The following is an 18,975-nucleotide window of genomic DNA, read 5'->3' as shown; positions in this document are numbered from 1 at the left end:
GTGCCCATCAGGATGAGCAGGGTCCAAACGACGGGGCACTTAACCACCTCTCGATGAGAATGAGCCACATCCACAGATAGCCACAAAGATAGAGCTGAAGGAAAGCAAATAGCCCAACGACTCCGTTCACCGCTAACGTGTAAAGCCCAGTGAATGGTGGGGCTGGGGGAGGTGAGGTCAAGCTGCATCTTCTTTAAAAAGATCTGGGGGCACCTGGGCGGCTCAGTCGGTGGAACGTTGGGCTTCGGCTCAGGTCACGATCTCGCGGTTCGTGGGTTCGAGCCCTGCATCAGGCTCATTGCTGCCCATGTGCAGAGCCCTCTTCGGATCCTCTGTCCCACTCTCTCTGCCCCTCCCCCCCTCTCAAAAAATAATAAAAACAGGAAAAAATAAAAAATAAAGTAAAAAGACCTGAAGCCACTTACAGAAAATGTTACCATTCATGAAGTGTTAAGCAGTGTTACCATTATTGGGTGTATTTGTTATGTCACTCTCCGGAGCTTTTTTGGAAGAAGCAATGTTCGCCCTTTCTCAGAAATAATTTAGGAACCAAGCGGTGACTTCACTTAGCATTTGCTGTAGACCCTAGAAGAATGATTTAGAGTTACTTTACCCAGATGGTGTACAAATCATACTTGGGAAAAAGATTCTTCTTTGAATTCACTTCTCCCAGCTTCCTGACTCCCCAGTTCAGCCTCCTTTGCCCCCAGGCTGCCCCCCTAACCAATGCAGGTCGGCGTCTCCCACCTCCCTTCCTCCTCGCCTTCTGGTGCCCACCTCCCCCCCCCCACCACCCCCACCCCATGACCAGATATCAAGCGAATCTTTCACTTACTGACAGCGAGTGAGGTGTCTACGCAGCACAACGTCATGGATCTCAAACCTCAAGCAGCACTGGAATCACCAGAAGCTTATTCAAGTGGATTCGCAGGCCCTACCCCCCAGAACTTCTGATTCAGTAGGTCTGGGATGCAACTCGAGAATCTGCATTTCTCCCAAGTTCTCAGGTGATGCTGAGACCACTAGCCCAGAGGTCACACTCTGAGAAGCACTCTACTGAGAATGCTGGAGCAGCATCACACCTGTGCCTTACACACACACCCGCGAGAGTGAACGGCACATCTCCTGCGAGCCCGGCCTCTCGCTTCCCGGTGCCCTCCGCCCGTCCCCAAATGTCATCGTTGCCACAATCGCTGGCATTCATTTTCGTCTTCATCCCTCTCAGCATAGAACAAACGTTTTTAAACTTTTTCTTAAGCATTTATTTACTATTTTTGAGAGACAGAGAGAGACAGGGCGTGAGCGGGGGAGGGGCAGAGAGAGAGAGAGGGAGACGCAGAATCCGTGCTGAGCCATCAGCCCAGAGCCCGACACAGGGCTCGAACCCACGGACCGTGAGATCATGACCTGAGTTGGAGTCGGACGTTTAACCGACCGAGCCGCCCAGGCGCCCTTCAGCATAGCACAAATTTCATCATGTTTGTTTCCATTTGGTCTGGACCCAGCAAGCCGACTTTTGACCGGAAGAGAACATTCAAAATTAAATAAGCATTATCGCGTGAAGAATGAAGAGAAGAGCAGGAACATGAAAACGCTTAAGAGGTGATAAGAAACGAAGGAGGAAAAGCAACGAGGACCAAGAAATAAGAAGGAAGTCGATATTTTCCATGCCTACTGCTGTGAGGTGACTCGGGAGCTAGCTGGATGTCGTGCTTCTCCGCCAGCAGAGAAAGGACAGCGGGGCCATTGTTCACGCCTGTAATAATCATCTCTAACAACAGAAAAATCATCGGCGTCGGAGAGGATAATTTATGACTGGCAGGAATTCTCCCTTTTGAGTCTGTTGTCACCCTCTCTTGAGAGGCCTTCAGATGTCCCCAGGGACTGTCCACACTGTCCCGGAGGCCCACACCTCCTGACGGAGGCGCCAGAGCCATCTGGGCCCCCAGGGCCTGTCCCCGGAGGACACCCCTGGGAAGCAGGATGACAAAGTGAGTCGACATTTCCCTCTCGGGGGCCTTCGGGCCTAAACACGTCCATCCTTAAGTCAGGAAATGAATCTGTGGCAAACAGGACAAGGGTGTGTGGGGGGAGTTGGGTGGGGAGCCTCGGGCCTTCACAGACGTCAGAGCTGAGGCCGAGGGGAGGAGCCAGCTGTTCTAGGACCTCCAACCCCCCTCCCTGCCACGGGCGTGGGAATCACCCGAGTCCACCTACCACAGATTCTCATGTAATAGGCCTGGAATGGAGTCTGGCTGACAAAAACTCCCCCAGCTGGTTGCACAGGGCAGGCTGAGGCCTCGAGGACCTAGAGGCAAGTTCAGACCACCACTCTCCTTCTGCAGGAGAGGAGACTGAGCTTCAGAGAAGCTGAGCCACTTGCCCAAGGTCACGGTATAAGTGACTTCGCGGAAGATGGATGATGTGAAGTCCCGTCTCCATCCACCTGTTCTCACGTGGGGAGAAAAGTCTTCTCGTTTCTGAGGTGAAAACCAGCTGACTCTTCTCTCCCTACCAGTTTTCAGGGTCATCTATCCGGTGGGGCTCTGTCCACACACTGCTGAAATGAGCCTGGAAGCTTCCTATCCTGACAAACAGGCTCCTGGGAGGCCTGATGGCTCCAGGCTACTAACACTCCACAGGGGACCTGTACCTGTGTTTGCGCTGTGGTAGCGTGCAGGCCATGAACCTCCTCTCGTCGTTTCTGTACTCCCAAGGAGGGAGCTTGTCACGTCGGACTGGGGCACAGCGGGTGTGAAATACGGTGCCCACAGAGGGGCGTCAGCTAGACTCAAAAATGAATCAGTAACAGAAAAACATTGCGGGGCATCTGCAGTTTACTGAGTGTCCGCCCTGTCAGGCACTGAGTCTGCAGCAACCGGACATCTCATGAAAACCCTCCGGCAGGCAGCCCACCCGGCGGCCGTGGAAATGAACCAGCGCAGGCTCCGCTGGGAGGGGTGGTGCGTGTGACGAGGCGGGGAGGCTGGAGCTAGAAGGCCGGGCCTCGGCTGCACTTGATTTGCTGAATGTGCTGACCCAGAGCTGGGCCGGAGCAGGCTGGGGTGACTCCCTAGGTGTCAGGGAATGAGGCAGACCTTCTAAGAGCAGCGGGCCCCATTTTCGTCGTTTTGCAGGCCGACCCTCCCATCTTAGAAAAGCGCAGCATGAGGTGACTTGGCACTCTGCCAGAGGACAGCTGGGGTGTCTCCTGCCCACTCGGAGCTACCCCAGCAGCTGGAAAGGAAAGGAGACCAACTGGAAAGGCTGGGATGCCAGCCGGTCGAGGCCTTGGTTTTCTCATGTCACACAGGCGTCGTGGCAGGGATCGGATGCGATCGCGGGCGTCAGGTTCCTGGGATGGCGCTCAGCACTTTGCAAGGGCTCCGTGGACGTTGGATGCTGCCCGTGGTGCTGGTTTTGTGATGAGTCCAGAAACGGCTTCTCCTACCCGTACTCTCTTGTTGAAAAAGCACACGAAACCCTCGAAGCAAACACAAATGTAGCAGATGAAAGCATGCAGCGTAACATGGTCCCCAGGCCAGCTTCTCCTCCGCACGAATGAGTTCGTTTTGTCACATCTTTGTCCTGTGCAGTTTCCACTGGAGCCTTTACAGAAGGGCCCCGGGGACCTAGAGTGAAAGCGCTTACTCTGCTTTAATTAGGATTAATAAGCCCGGTGCTCTGCGTAGGTTGTGACAGAAGTGTCCAGTTCATTCGTCATCCATCCATTCATTCATTCATCCACTCATTCATTCATTCATCCACTCATTCATTCATTCATTCATCCATTCATTCATGCATCCACTCACTCATTCATTTATTCATTCATCCATTCATCCATTCATTCATTCATCCACTCACTCATCCATCCATCCACTCATTCATTCATCCATCCATCCACTCATCCATCCATCCACTCATCCATTCATCCACTCATCCATTCATTCACTAATCCATTCATTCATTCATCCATCCACTCATTCATTCATCCATCCATTCATTCATTCATCCATCCACTCATTCATTCATTCATCCATCCACTCATTCATTCATTCGTCCATCCACTCATTCATTCATTCGTCCATCCACTCATTCATTCATCCATCCATCCATCCACTCATCCATCCATTCATTCATTCATCCATCCACTCATTCATTCATTCAATCACTCACTCATTCATTCATCCACTCACTCGTTCATTCATCCACTCACTCATTCATCCACTCACTCACTCATTCATTCATCCACTCACTCATTCATCCACTCATTCATTCATTCATTCATGCACTCGGCCACTCATTCATTCATGCACTCGTCCACTCATTCATTCATCCACTCATTCATTAATTCATCAGTTACCTACTCAACACCTGCCCATACCAAGCACTGCTTCAGGGGCTAGAATGCTGTGACATCAAGACAAAGAAAGAACCGGCATGCTAGTGAGGGAGACATATCGCAGAGAAGGAACCTGCAGAAGCACTGATGAAAATCAGAGTGCAAGGCGACGGGATTGTGTGGGGCAAGAGGCCTGTCTGAGGAGTGACCCCAGAGACCCGAGGGGTCGGAGGACCATGGCGCCTGGATGAGCACTCCAGGCTGAGAGAGAAGCGAGAATGAGGCTCTGAGGTGGGAGCCCCCTCACAGCGAGCACAGGTCATGGTAGTCAGCTAACCATATTTATTAACATGGGCAGTCTGGAAGCTGCACACGCTGTCCCAGAGCTCTTGGGTGAGCAGACCCTTGTCACACTCACGGGGAGACACAGAAAAGGAGGCTTTGTATAAAACGTGAGGAACCAGGGGCGCCTGGGTGGCTCTGTCAGTGAAGCGTCTGCCTCTTGATTTTGGCTCAGGTCGTGGACTCATGGTTTCGCGAGTTGGAGTCCCGCGTCCGGCTCTGCGTACTGACCTCGAGGATCCTGCTTGGATTCTCCCTCTCTCCCTCTCTGCCCCTCCCCCCACTCACACTCTGTCTCTCTCCAAAACAAAAACAAAAACAAAAACGTGCAGAACCACGTGAGCACAGCACATCTTAAATTGGGGCCACCCACTTTGCCAGTAAGGGCTCTGTCTTTCCGTCTCTCTCTCTTTCTCTTTTCTTTTGAGAGAGAGAGAGGGAGAGCACGTGCATGTGCCAGAGCACGCTCGAGTTGGGGAGGGGGCAGAGAGAGAGGAAGAGACAATTCCAGGCAGGCTCCACACTGTCAGTGCAGAGCCCGATGCCCGATGCGGGGCTCAAACTCACGAACCAGGACATTGTGACCTGAGCCGAAGTCAGATGCTTAACCGACCGAGCCACCCAGGTGCCTCAGGACTCTGTCTTTTGGAAGAGGACCATATATTAAGCCAAAGGAATGGCTATCTAAGAGTGGACATGTCAGCCATCAACTGACAGAGCCCAGGAGGGAAGGTTTTCCAAGGGGAAGATATTCCCAGCTCTCAGGGTACGGCAGGTTGCCTTTATCCCTTCCACAGGGGGGGCCCACCGGTCAAGTGACTTTGGTTTGCCTTTGGCACCTCTCCGCACCCCGTCCAGGCTCCACTGATCAGATTCTCCCTTTGTTGTCTCTCTGTCTCTGGCGTCATGGCATGTGGTCATTAGCCCAACCGGTTGGTCATACTAAGAGCTGAGGTTTTCACCGAAGCCAGGAAGTGGTTCGCTTGGGCAACAGACAGGCTCTACCTCCATGACCAAGAGCCATCTCAGCCTTTTGTATCCACTGAAGACACCAGAAGCGTGGCCCCTTGCCCTTTTGGGAGCGCGTCCGCCCTCACCACCTGCGGTGCCTCGGCATTCGGGCACTGTTCCAGTAGCTCGCACACTGTTCGTTGTCCTCGGCAATCTGACCGAGGGGCTTCTACCGTCATTCCTGCTTCCCAGCTAGAGAAACTGAGGCCCGGAGACGGTAAGTGGGGGAGGTGGGATTTGAACCCATGATGTGCATTTCCAGAGGCCGAGAATTTTACTCTTTGCTACACCCCTCTGCAAGCCCCCTCAAGCACTCGTGTTTTTCGGGGCTGGCCCTTCCACACGGCTGCCTCTCTCCTCCAGCTCACCCCAGATGAGGACGCCTGAGGGCCTTTTGCTTGTAGCAGGGGACAGAGACGGGTCCTGGCCCCTCCCAAGGATGCATTTGGAACCTGACTTTGATGGTAGGAAGCAAAGAAAAGGAATCAGGGGAAGGAGGTGACAGCTAATTTGGGCTCAACAACACCTTGCTTTGTTCTCAGATCCCCAAGTGTGGAGTCACTGCCAGGTGTCCCAGGAGACCTGTGTTCTTACAGCTCAACTTGCAAATCCCTTTCCCTCCCCCAGACTTGGCCCTGTCTTTGGCACACCAGGGGGCTATGCTGGGTGTTCTCGAGGGTCCCCTTGCTCTAACGTAACTTTAGCTACCTACGGAGGGAGAGAAGATGACAGGTTGTACACAAATGGTTTGTAAACAGTGTCCAACTGATGGGTGCCTGGGTGGCTCAGTCAGTTAAGAGTCTGACTCTTGGGGCGCCTGGGTGGCTCAGTCAGTTAAGCATCCGACTTCAGCTCAGGTCATGATCTCGCGGTCTATGGGTTCAAGCCCCGCGTCGGGCTCTGTGCTGACAGCTCGGAGCCTGGAGCCTGTTTCGGATTCTGTGTCTCCCTCTTTCTCTGACCCTCCCCTGTTCGTGCTCTCTCTCTCTCTGTCTCAAAAATAAATAAACGTTAAAAAAAAAAAAAAGAGTCTGACTCTTGATTTCCGCTCAGGTATGATCTCACGGTTTATGAGATTGAGCCCCAACCAAGTTCAGCTCCACACTAACAGCATGAGGCCTGCTTGAGATTCTCTCTCTCTCTCTCTCTCTCTCTCTCCCTGTCTCCCTGCCCCTCCCCTGTTTGTGCTCTCTTTCACAAAATAAGTAAATAAACTAAAAAAAAAAAAAAAAATGTCCAGCTGGTTATACCAATACCTCTCATCTTACTGGTTGAAGGGAATGAGGGACTAGAAAGCTTAAAACATCTCAAAAGGAAATAAACCAGCTCTTTGGTGTTTAATGGCCCTATCGTTCAGCAGATACATCGTCCAAATTAAAACCCGCTTCCTCATAAAAAAATGCCAGGATGATTTTTAGCCAAGTGTTTCAGCAAAGGTATCTGCAGTAACTCAGCAAGAGCTCTCTAGATGGTTTTAGACCGGAAATTCCCAAAGAATTCTGTCTCCAACTCTCTATGTCAGGGGGCGTCAGCATGGAATGAAAAGAATGGGTCACTGGTGAGGTCCACACTGACATGGCGGCCTGCCCTGATGTCGGTCATGGCGTCAGGTGAGCAGCTGGGAGGACCAGTGTGAGGGCGGGAGGACCGGAGTGGGGCATGACCAAACTCCCTGGGCTCAGAGAAGCGGATGGTCTGACAGGTGAGCAGGGCCTCTCTGCTGAATGGAAGGCTGGCCTGCCTTTGGACGGAAGATGTTAGGACACGTGGTGTAGACTGTCTACAAATAAGTCATCTGTGAACCCCATGACTTTTCTATCCGTTTGTGTGTTTATTGGCTCAGAGTGAGAAAATGGCATCTTGGTTTCCAAAGTTTTGGGGCATCATATAAAATACTCTTTGTGAAGCAACAACGTTTTTGTGGCTGTGTTGACCTCTGCAAACTCCAACATAGTGTTTTAGGTCAACCCTTTGCCGAAGTAAGACATACACGGAGAAAAGTGCACAAGTGATCTGCGTAAGAGCGCGACGAATTTTTCACAAAGGAGCCAAATCTATGAAACCATGACCCGATTGAGGACCAGGACACTGTTGAATCTTCATTATGTTGTACACCTGAAACTAATATAACACTAGATGTTAATTACACTTCAGAAAAAGAAGAGACAGATAACAACAACAGCGACAAAAAAACAGGACATTACAAACACCCCAACAGCCCCCTTGTGCTCCTTTCCAGTCACATCCTCCAAATAACGACCATCTTGACTTGCATCCCCACCAATTAGCTTTGTCTGTTCTTGACCTTCATGTCAATAGTATCATCCCGTGTGTCCTCTTGGTTGTCTGGCTCCCTACCCTGAACTTGAAGGTTTCAGTTCTGTGTTAGCTCGTGTTGTTTTAGATTGTTCAATTTCATTGCTAAGGACACCACATATATTTATCCATTCCACTGTTGATGGAATTCTGGGCTGTTTCTACCAACCTTGAAGATCGGGACCTGGGTGGGCTCAGTTGGTGAGGCGGCCGACTTTTGATTTCAGCTCAGGTCATGATCTCACTATTCCTAAATGGAGCCCCTGCCCTGCTCAGGCTCTGCACTGACAGTGTGGAGCCTGCTTGGGACTTTCTCTCTCCTCTCTCTGCCCCTCCCCTCCTCGTGTTCGCGCTCCCCCACCTCTTCAAAATAAAGAAATAAACTTAAAAAAAGCCTGCCAGTTATTTTACCAGTAAAAAAATGGGTTCATTCAGAAAAAGCAGAGAATCACAATTCGGGACGAAGTAGCTTCAGAGCAAAAGCATAGGCAAGTCCAGAGATTGAAGGAGAGGAACGCTCTTTTATAGAGGAAAGGGAGAAGTTGGGAGGTCTGTTGTAAAAAAAAAAAAAAAAAGTCCATTAAGGTAAACTGGGGGTTCAAATTATAGTGGTTTTTCATTGGCTGAGTTATTACAGTCTCTCACTGGCTGAGTGTCGCCAGGGGAGGAAAATCTTCCTCCTGGGATAGTAAAGTAGTAGCTAAAGTAGTATCACCTTGGGGCGCCTGGGTGGCTCAGTCGGTTAAGCGTCTGACTTCAGCTCAGGTCATGATCTCACACTCCATGGGTTCGAGTCCCATGTCAGGCTCTGTACCGACGGCTCATGGAGCCTGTTTCAGATTCTGTGTCTCCTTCTCTCTCTGCCCCTCCCCACTCTCATACTCTCTGTCTCTCTCTCAAAAAATGAATAAACATTAAAAAAAATTTTTAAGGTGTGGCTCTTTCTGCAATTGGCCAGGAGGGGTAGGGCACGAGAACTTCCACCTCTGGCCTCCCAACTCCATTTTAGTGTGGTTTCCTTTTAGAACTTTTCACGTCTCCAGACTTTGGCTCCTTAACTAGATAGTTCTGAAGGGTTTCGTACGTGTCTTTGGTGCGTGCGTGTGTGTATGTTTCAGTTGGGGGTATACCAAGGAGGGGAACCGCTGAGTCACAGGCTCTACATTGTTCAGGTGCAGTAAATCCTGCCCCAAATTTTCCACAGTGACTGCACCGGTTTACAGCCATGCTGGTCAGTGGATGGCGGTGGCAATGGCCACACATCCTCTCCAGCACTTAGTGTTATTAGTCTGTTCATTTTCAGCCACTCCGGTGGGTATATAGTGGTGTTACCCTGTGAATGTCCTTTGTACTCCCCTGCTCATATTTACTGATAAATTGTATAGCCTCTTTGTGAGGTACCTGTGTCAGTCTTTTGCTCATTTTTTTTCTATTGGACTACTAATGGTTTTTGAAGATTTCTCATATATTCTGGACACAATTTTTTTAAATCAAGTTTAAGATACGCAAATATTGTTTCTCTGTGGCTTGCCTTTCACTCTCTTTTTAAGGTTTTAATTAATTAATTTATTTATTTATTAAAGAAAGAGAAAGAAAGAGAGAGAGGGAATCTCAAGCAGATTCCACAGTCAGTGTGGATCCTGACTCGGGGCTCGATCCCATGACCCGGGGATCATAACCTGACCTGAAATCAAGACTCAGACGCTCAAACCACTGAGCTACCCAAGCACCCCAACCTTTTTAGTCTCTTCTTGGTGTCTTTTGATGAGCAAACTTCTTGGTTTTAATGAAGTCCAGTTTACTGATCTTTTCGCATGTTCTTAGTGTTTTTTTTGTACTGTATTTGAGAAAATTTTTCGTGTCCAAGCTCATGAGATTATTCTCTGATGTTATCTTTTGGACGTTTTATCATTTTACCTTTCATGTTTAGATTACAATCTGCCTGATTTGATTTTTTTAAGCTTATTTATTTATTTATTTTGAGAGAGAGACAGAGCACGACCAGGGGAGGGGCAGATAGAGAGGGAAAGAGAGATTTTCCCAAGCAGGCAATGTACTATCAGAGCAGAGCCCAATGTGGGGCTAGATCTCAGGAACCATGAGATCATGACCTGAGCTGAAACCATGAGTCAGACTCATAACTGACTGAGCCACCCAAGTGTCCTACCTGATTTAATGTTTGTGTCTGGTGTGAGGTAAGGTCAAGATTAATTTTTTTTTTCAATGAATATGCAGTCAACCCAGCAGAGTTTATGAAAAGGCCATCCCTCCTATCTCATTGCATGGCAGTGTCTTTTTTTAAAATCACAAATCAAGGTATTGAATATGAGTGGTCTGTTTTCTAGAACTTTCATTTCTGTTCCATGGGTCTATTTGTCTATGCTTACACAAACCTTACACTGTCTTATTTACTAAAGCTTCAGAATAAGTCTTGCAAATGTTCCTATTCAAGATTCTTTTGGTCTTTTAATTTTCCAAATAAATTATAGGATGAAGTTTATGCTAAAAATAAAATTAACAAAACTCTACTGGAATTTATATTGAAATTGTGCTAGTTCTAGAGATCAGTTTGGAGAGAATTGACTTTAAAAGCATTAAGTCTTGGGGCTCCTGGGTGGCTCGGTTGGTTGAGCACCCAACTCTTGATTTCAGCTCAGGTCATGATTCCAGTATCTTAGGATCAAGCCCCACATCAGGCTGCATGCTCAGCATGGAGCCTGCTTGAGATTCTCTCTCTCTCTCTCTCTCTCTCTCTCTCTCTCTCTTACTCTCTCTGCCCCTCTCCCCCACTCACACTCTCTCTCAAGTAAAAAAATTTAAAAATTAAAACAAATTTTTTAGAGCATTAAGTTTTTCATTCTATAAATGTTTGCTTAGGGTTTCTTTAGTATCTTTCAACAATAATCTTATAGTTCTTAATTAAATTTCATCACATTTATTTGGCTAATTTTTTTAAAAAAATTATGTTTTTTTTTTATATTTAAGAGACAGAGCATGAGTGGGGGAGGGGCAGAGAGAGAGGGAAACAGAACCTGAAGCAGGCTTGGACCCACGATGTGGGGCTCGAACCCATGAACTGTGAGATCATGACCTGAGCTGCAGTCGGATGCTTAACTGACTGAGCCACCCAGGTGCTCCTATTTTGCTATTTTCTAAAGACTTTTTTAAGAGCAGTTTTAGGTTCACAACAAAATGGAGAGGAAAGGAAAGATTTCCTATGTACTCCTTCCCTCAACATTTGGATAGCCTCTCCCATAATCAACATCCCCAACCAGAATGAAACATTTGTTACAGTTCAGAAACCTACATTGGCCCATCTTATCACCCAAAGTCCATGGTTTCCGTTACCGGTTACTCTTGATGGCATATATTCTATGGGTTTGTAAAAATGTATAATGACCTGTATCTACCATTATAATATACAGAGTATTTTCACTGCCCTAAAAAATCATCTGTGCCCCAACTATTCCCTATATTTTAGGTGCTTTTATAAATGGTGTCATTTAAAATTTGTTATTTTCCAATTATTTGTCACTATTTAAAACCATTAGTTCTCTTAAGTTGATTAAGCAGCCCATCTGCATGTGGTCAAAGCTACTAATGTGTGAATCGAAGTCATCATGTACAGTAGAGAAATTTTTCTGTATGCTTTCTCTTTGTCACTCAGATTGGGTGACTTCTGTTGTTTTTTCCTCAATTTTATTGATTCTACCTTTTGTCGTATCCATTCTACCATTGAGCCTATCTGGTGAGTTTTTTATTTCAGTTATTTGTATTTCCTAGTGCTATAATTTCCATTTGGTTCCTTTTTTATAAGCTCTGTTTCTTGGCCAAGATTTTTTTCTCTTCTTTCATTTGTCTCAAGAGAGTTTGCACTTCCTTTCTAAAGCATTTTTATGACAGCTGCTTCAAAGTCTTTGTCAGGTGCTTCTAGCACCTGGTTCGTCTCAGAGTGGGTGTCACCTGATTGTCTTTTCTCATCTACGTTATTCTCCTGGTTCTTGATATGATGTGTATGTTTGGACATCTTGCCTTTTATGTTAGGAGACTCTCAATCCGATGTGAATTTTTTTTAAGCCAGCTCTCACCCTATTTAGGTTAACAAGCAGATCCTGGCCTAGGTTAGTGGGCTGTGGGTCCAATGGCAATTTAATTTCAGAGCGTTTGTCATATTATTACAGTCTCTTGGGGCTTCCACTGGTCCTCCCTGCTGCTACCTGAGGGGGCGGAAGGAAATTCCTCAGGCTGGTTCTCCCGGTGCCTCTAGATAAGGGGTCCTCTTGGGTCCATGGAGACAAAAACGCTTCTTCCCAGGCGAGGTTGCTTGTTATGCTGTAACCCCCTTTTTTGGTACCATCTGGTCATTCCAGGTGTCCGTCAGTGAGAGAGGAGAATCTCAGGCCCACCGAAAAGAGGGAACCTCTGTTGGTTCTCCTCTGGAGCCCGGTTGGGCAGCAGGAAATGCCAAGCCTAGATCACCTTCTCCTGTTGGACAAGGGGGTAGTAAGACACCCCACTGCTGTGTTGTTCTTGCAGTACTAGGATCTCTAGCTTGTTTCCCTCTCTCTTTCCCCTTTCAGAGTTTTCCTTTGGTGACCTCTTGTAATATTTCCAGAGTTCATCATTGTACCTAGCTGGAGGAGGAAAGGGAGAAGTGAGTTTATGTCATCTTGTCTGGACCAGAAGTCCTTTCAGTAGCTTTTGAATACAAAAACAATTCATTGACAGAATCAGCGATGATTCCATCTTGAATATAATTCATCAACCTGAATATAGCCAGGTTATAAAAAGGAAATCAATCACAGACTCTTAGAATTGGTAGGGTCTGAGACTCTATTCCACTCTCCTTTACAAAAGAGACACTTTCTGTAGAGCACCCGGACAAATGGACAGCCCATTTCCAGCATACCATGGGATCAGGGAATTGTCCAACTAGCGGTTTCCCTGGGGCACTCTGGCCAGGGATATTCAGGAAAAACATTATGGATCCATCCATGATGGGAGAAAGAGGTGGAGTTGCCTGTTTTAATTTCTGGAACTGGTATATTTCAGGACAACACATGAGCGGCCAGCAAAAATGAATGCAAATGACGGGTGGAAAGAATACACGTGGAGATGAGAGAAAGCAAAGCTAGTGAACGTTTTAAACATACATTTTCACCCCCTCTCAACTGAAAAAAAAAAAAAAGGCAGAAACCTGCTGTTTAAAGCAGGAAATATTAGAAAACACCAGCTGAGAAACTGCCCACTTGGCATCTGTGAGCCCCAGCTGGCCCTCTGACCCTGCTCCTATTTTAAGTTCATGACGCACAGTCAAGCATTCCTTTGCTGCACCTGAAAGAATGACTTCAGCCCGGACTGAGCCCTTATTGGAAGTGACGGAGTTATTTTTAGACCTGGGCACGTAGTTTGCTTCAGCCTAATTGTTGGAACTTTCAAGGAAACGGGATGGGGGTGGGGGGAGGATGGCTCTCTCATTAACGTCCCACCTGGTGTTCCACCAAAGGGCACCTCATTTCTCAGACAGCTTGTTAGTTTGGAGCCAGTGGCCATTGCCAAGGATGACTCTTGGTTCCCCCCGCTGCCTGTCACAAACTGCTCTCTGAGCCTCCCACACCAGATCGTACCCATCTTGCCAGTGGAAGTGAGCCCCCATGCCAAGCTGTTCTTGTCCTCACTAGCTTACTTTCTCTGGAAAGCATGAGAGCCCAGCCAGATTCTGGGTGTCTGAATTTGGATTCTATCCCTTACAGATTATGTCTTTGGACACATCACTTCTTGGGGCCTTAGTTTCCCAAACTGCATAGACTAACAATTCATCGTTATAAGGATTAGGTAAAAGGTCGTAGGCAAAAAGCGATCTGTGTTGAGCAGGGAGTGCTCAACAAATTTTGGCCATTATTATTAATTATTATTATTATTATTATCAAGGGCTCAAAACACTTTTATGCGTTGTTCCACTTGGTCTTAAGACCTCATAGGTCTTGACAAGAAACCTATGAGGGAGGGGTTATCGTCCCCACTTCATAAATGAGAGCAGTGAGGCTTAGAATGGTTGGGTGAGTCGACAAGTCACAGGACCACTAACAGGGGAATTCAGGACTCTTGGCTTCAGTGACCGTGCCTGGGGGCAGCTCAGCAGATGGCACCATCACATTCAATAGCAGCCACAGTAGCAGGACGGGCAGCAAGTATAGAGTGATCAATTGCACACCGGCTCGCGTTGAATACTCACAACAGCTATAGGCTCTGGATTCTATCATCAAACCCCACTTCGGATGAGGGGCCCAAAGTTCAGAGAGATCAAGGAAGGTGTCCGGGGGCACACAGCTGAGAGTGGGGGAGTTGGGGTGTCCCCCTGGCCTACCATGCCCGTGCTGTGCTCTCAGTCCCCCTGCTGCTGTCTACTGCGGCAAACCCTGAGAACAACTGCAAATACCTGCCTGGTTGATGCAGCCCAGGCAAGGAGGATGAGCTATCTGTCCCAGAGTCCTCGGGATTTTCCATGCAGATAGTCATGCTGTTTGCAATCAGAGATAGTTTTACTGATTCTTTGATTTCTTTTTCCTGTCTTGTTACAGCAGTTAGAACTTCTTTTTTTTTTTTTAATTTTTTTTTTAAACGTTTATTCATTTTTGAGAGACAGAGAGAGACAGAGCGTGAGCAGAGAAGGGGCAGAGAGAGGGAGACACAGAATCTGAAGCTGACTCCAGGCTCCGCACAGAGCCCGACACGAACCGCGAGATCGTGACCTGAGCCGGAGTCAGACGCTCAACCGACTGAGCCACCCAGGCGCCCCTGCAGTGGTTAGAACTTCTAATACTGTGTCTAAGAGTAGTTAGAGCAGACATCTTCGCTTTGTTCTACATCTTTGTTCAGATCTTAGATGCATTTAATCTTTCACCATTAAACACAATGCTTGATGTAGGGTTCAGAAGATATTCTTTATGAGGCCGAAGACCTTCCCTGCTATTCCTAGTGCGTGGACAGGTTTTTTTCATTATTAATGGTTATTGCATTTTGGCAAAAGATTTTTCTGCATCAGTTGATATGATCATATGATTTTTCCTCTTTAGCCTGTCACTATGGTGTATTACATTGATTGATTTTCAAATATTGAATCAGTATTGCATAGCTGGCATAAATGCTTCTTGGTCATAGTGTCTTACTATTTATATATACATCGTTGGATTTGATTAAATTTGGTTGATGATTTTTGCATCTAAGTTCATGAGAGATATTAGTCTTCAGCGTTTTTGTGGGGAGGGTACTGTCTTTGGTTGGTTTTGGTATCAGAGCAATGATGGCCTCATGTATAGAAGTGGGAAGTGATTTATCCTTTCTTATGTCTGGAAGAGATTATATAGAAATAACATTAATTATTCTTTGAATCGTAAAATGTTCTAGTGAAGCCATCTGGGCCTAAAGATTTCTTTTGTGGAGCAATTAAATTGCACATTCAATTTCTTCAATAGTTAAAGAACTGAGTAGATCATCCAATTCATCTTGGCTAAGTTTTGGTAGTTTGTGGTGTTAGAGGAATTGTCTTATTTCTTCTAAGTTGTTGAATTTATGAACATAAAGTTGTTTGTAGTATTTTTTATTATCATTATAATGGTTGCAGAATTTATTGTGGTATCTCCTGCAATTCTGATATTGGGGATCGGGATCTGTGTCTCCTTTTTATCTTTGCCAATCTTGCTGGAAGTTACTAATTTTATTTTATTTTATTTTTTTGAAGAACCGTCTTGGCATTTCAATGGTTTTTTTCTATTTTCCAGCTTTCAATTTCATTGATTTCTGCTCTTTATTATCTCCTTTCCCTGTTTGCTTTGAATTTATTTTGCTCTTCTTTTTGTAAATTTTTTGATGTAGGAACTTAGATTAGTGATTTGAGATACTTCCTCTTCCAAGGCAGCTTTTAGTGCCATAAATTTCCCTTTCAACATTGCTTTAGCTGCCTCTCACAAACTTTAAAAATCATAGCACTGAATGAAAATGAAAATGTATTCATTTTCATTTTCATTCAGTGCTATGATTTTTAAAGTTTCCTTTGAGATCACCTCCTTGACCCATGAATTATTTAGAAGTTTATTGTTTAGTTTTCAAGTATTTGGAAATTTTCCTGTTGACCTCCTGTTTTGATTTATAGTTTGATTCCATTGTGGTCAGACAACATACTCTATGATTTTAATTCTTTTGAATTTGTTAAGGTTTGCTTTATGATCTAGGATACAGTCTACCCTGATGAATGTTCCATGGGCCCTTTGAAAGGACAGATGTTCTGCGGTTGTTGACTGAGCATCCTATAAATGCCAATTAGATCTTTGTAGTTGGTGGTGGTGGTCTAATTTTCTCTTTAGTGGTCCTAAAGTTTCTGAGCGGGGGTGGGAGAGGGGGCGGGGGTGGGAAGCTCCCAAAGGCAATTGCAGATTTGTCTAATTTTCTTTCAGCTGTCTTAGTTTTTGCTTCGATATTTTGAAACTGTTATTTGGTTCACAGGAGAACTATTTTTTTCTTAGCGGAATAATCCTCTTTGCCCATGGTAGCTTCTTTGCTCTGCAGTCTGTGTTGTCTGATGTTAACATAGCCATTCATGCTTTTGATTAATACTTGCTTGGTATACCTTTTCTCTTTCTCTTGCTTTCGGTCTCCTCGTGTCATTAAATTTGTAGTGAGTTTCTCATAAACAACATATAGTTGGGTCGCGTTTTGTAATCCACCCCGCCAATCTCTGTCTCTCAATAGGTGTACTGAGACCATTTCCATTCAAGGTATCTAGCGATCTATTAAGGCTAAGTCTGGCGTTGTATTATTTGTTTTCTGTTTGTTCCTTCTGTTTCTCATTCTTCTGTTCCTTTGTTCTTGTCTTTCTGTGGGTTGCCCGAACATTTTTTAGAGTTCCGTTTTGATTTAATTATTATATTTTTTAATATATCACTTTGTATTGCTTTCTTATGTGATTATTATGTTAGGAGACTGTTGCTGGGCAACCCTTGGGAGCCGGGAAGTAGCTGCTGGGCCTGGGTCTCCTTACGCTACTGGGTCAAGGCCAGGGAGACATGGGGCTTCACTGCTGCTGCTGTGGGTGGATCAGGCCACCCGCTGATGTCTCAGTTGTGGACCAGAGGCCAGAACTGCTTGGGGCTTTGCTGCTTCTGCTGCCGCCGCCCCCACTGCCTACAGATGAGACTGTTTGCAAGGACCCTGGATTGTAGTGGGGGCTGGAACTTCTTACTGGGCCTCTGTTGGATTTTCCCTTTCCTGAACTTTGACCAGAGAGAGGAGGATGTTCTTGGGTTTCGTTTTTTGTTGTTGTTTTCTTGTCTGTGCCTATTGGTGATTCCAGATTGCAAGCCCCTCCTGTGCCCAGATCAGGGTACATGGGAAATAAAAAGAAAATCCAGGGAACTCAGAAAGTTGCTTCTCAAGTCTTGAGGTTTCTTTCCAGTCCACCGTGTTTTGTTTTGTTTTCCAGCTTTCAGATTTCTTTTACCATTGTCTGTCGAATAGTTTTCAGGGAATTTAGTTGTATTCGGAGAAATGGAGTAGGGGAAAGTGATCCTATGACATCTCGTTCCAGAACCAGAGGCAGGACAGCCTATTTTCTAAATGTTTCAGACATACTTTCTTTCCTGGTTGACTTTCCAGAAACAGAAAAAAAATATTATCAATGGTGCTTCCTGTGGTCCAAGCTACACCCTCTTTCTCCTTCTTGGAAGGGATCGATTGCATTACTCAGTAGTCCCATTTCTCTGAGCCCGCTCTGTAGTCAACAGGATATTGAATTCCTTTTGAAAGCCGAAACAGGTAATCATTTCTTTCTTGGACCAAATGTTGATCAGTAGTGTTAATACTTGTCTGTAGCACGGAAAATGGTTTTCTTTGAGTTCTTCCTTGCAGAAGTTTTCTTCTGGCGCTGAAAGGCTTTAACTACATTTATCTAGAAATGGATTCCCACGGCAAGAATGGAACTTTCTTCATGACGATTGTTTAGCTGCACAGGCAAAGACTTCTTATATCTGTGCTTTACTGATTTCTCATCTTGGACCCTTGCCTGACAATATAGGATGGGCTTTTGGCCCAGTGACTCACAAGAAAGCACAATATCGAAGCTTGAAGTTAATGTTTTAAATTTACCAGCAAAGGCAGAGTAAGCAGAACACTGAGCCCTGCCCCTCTTTAAAAAAAGAAAAATACTGCTTTCTGTGCCCTTTTCCTCACCATAAAGATAATCCCCTAGTTTCTCTTAAGTAATCAGAGAGTGGAGAAAAAAAAAATCCAATTTGTTATATATCTTTTACCTAAAAGACACAGTTTAGAAAAGAGTAGATCAGACTTAACATGATTCATGCCACTGTTTTTTTGCGCCATAGACTACCTCTCCCCAAGATTTTGAAACTCCCATAAACAACTCCCATAAGATATTAAAATACATAGCAACACTTATAAGTTTACATGATTTTAGGCTTACATCAGTACAATGATTCATATAATGCGGTAAATAATAGAAACTTTAAAAATCGAATATTTATATTTAAGGATATATGAAATCGAATGTTCGCGTGTGAAGTAACACATTTTCAAGTACATTTTACGTTTGTTTCTGAAATCTCCTTTTCTCCACTGACTGTGTCTTTAAAATTTTTTTTTTCAAAACATATACTGTTTTTTGGCACCACATGAAAAGTTTATTGTTTGAGTGCAGGGTTAAAAAGAGGCCAGTAAATTAACATGCTATATTTGCTATGGGCACCATTCACTCCAAATTGTCAAAAGACCCAGAGAAATCATGTACAGACAACCATCCAGCATATTAAAATTGTTTTTATTATTTTAAAAACTAGTCGTAAAGATCTGTGTTGAAGCACACTGTTTTTCATTTGTAAAAGTGGGACAATTTGAGTGAATTTGATTAAAACACGAATGGAAGACTCTCAGTCCTCTATAACCTCAGCAGAAAA

At 45.5% G+C, this 18,975-nt stretch overlaps 2 long non-coding RNA genes across 4 annotated transcripts in view; both read right to left on the bottom strand.

Moving 5' to 3' along the window:
- Positions 1 to 1,839: 1,839 nt before the first annotated feature.
- LOC124504050 (uncharacterized) overlaps positions 1,840 to 18,975 on the bottom strand; it is a 158,149-nt gene continuing 141,013 nt past the window's right edge. For 2 of the 3 annotated variants that reach the window (XR_006960294.1, XR_006960293.1), the window contains one exon: positions 1,840 to 3,484. This is a non-coding gene — a long non-coding RNA (uncharacterized LOC124504050). Of the gene's footprint in view, positions 3,485 to 12,228; positions 12,646 to 18,975 lie in introns of all 3 variants that reach the window. The other variant, XR_006960295.1, reaches the window with a different exon arrangement.
- On the bottom strand, positions 7,503 to 12,222 carry LOC124504051 (uncharacterized). The gene is made up of 2 exons (XR_006960297.1): positions 12,100 to 12,222; positions 7,503 to 7,816 (listed from the first exon to the last, which is right to left on the bottom strand). It is a non-coding gene; the product is annotated as an uncharacterized LOC124504051 (long non-coding RNA).

Source organism: Lynx rufus, unplaced genomic scaffold, assembly GCF_022079265.1.
Source record: "Lynx rufus isolate CCGP_SWC_20201006 ecotype Redwood Valley unplaced genomic scaffold, mLynRuf1.p SCAF_8, whole genome shotgun sequence".
Lineage (NCBI taxonomy): Eukaryota > Metazoa > Chordata > Mammalia > Carnivora > Felidae > Lynx > Lynx rufus.
The sequence above is the reverse complement of the archived record's forward strand: the minus strand, read 5'-3'. Positions and strand labels throughout refer to the sequence as shown.